We start from the raw sequence: 641 nt of genomic DNA, 5'->3' as shown, positions 1-641 counted from the left end.
TCTTTATATTTTCTTATAAGCAAAAAGCCTGTATTGAGTTTCTTAAATGCAGATGATTGTTTTATATTTTCTTTCTTTTTCTATAAAGTTTTCTGTTTAACCTTGCGAAAGTTCTTTTCCTAGGGAGGCAAAGGGAAAGCCAGGCTGATGGGCTATTTTCCTAATTTGGGTCCTAGGGAAAGAGCAGGACCTACGGTGGAAAGAGACCGACGAATCTCTCCTGTTCTCTGTGGTTACAGTTTTCCTCTAGTTCCTGGGAGCAAGGGGCGGTGGCGGCCCAGCTGTGTGTATTTTGCAATCTCCATTGTCCTGCAAGGAAGCAAGAAAAGCTGGTTTCTTGGGTCCACGGTTAGCCGCGAGGCAAGCCTGATAAGGAGGGAAAAGGTTATTTCCTGCTTTTATGCATCCAAGGATTGGGAATCTGGGTGTCCCACCAAGGGAGGGTTGGGGACACCGAGGGAGAGAAGGGGGGATCAGGCCCCATAGATTAATTCCTGGATCTGGGGCAGCGAGAATAATCCAAGCTGGTTAGTGAGCTTGGGGAGTTTTCAGGTAAGCCCCAAACTTTGGACGCAAAAAGTCCAGGGTTTGGGACAGGACCAGACTGAGTGGACACTAAGTCCAGCGTCTGGGACTGGACG

At 47.9% G+C, this 641-nt stretch overlaps 1 protein-coding gene across 1 annotated transcript in view; it reads right to left on the bottom strand.

Annotated features, from left to right (window-relative positions):
* LRP2 (LDL receptor related protein 2) overlaps positions 1 to 641 on the bottom strand; it is a 207,185-nt gene that overhangs the window by 158,811 nt on the left and 47,733 nt on the right. The window lies entirely within an intron of this gene.

The sequence above is a fragment of the Chelonoidis abingdonii genome, chromosome 10, assembly GCF_003597395.2.
Source record: "Chelonoidis abingdonii isolate Lonesome George chromosome 10, CheloAbing_2.0, whole genome shotgun sequence".
NCBI lineage: Eukaryota > Metazoa > Chordata > Testudines > Testudinidae > Chelonoidis > Chelonoidis abingdonii.
Note: the sequence above shows the minus strand (reverse complement) of the source record. Positions and strands in the feature narration are given on the sequence as shown.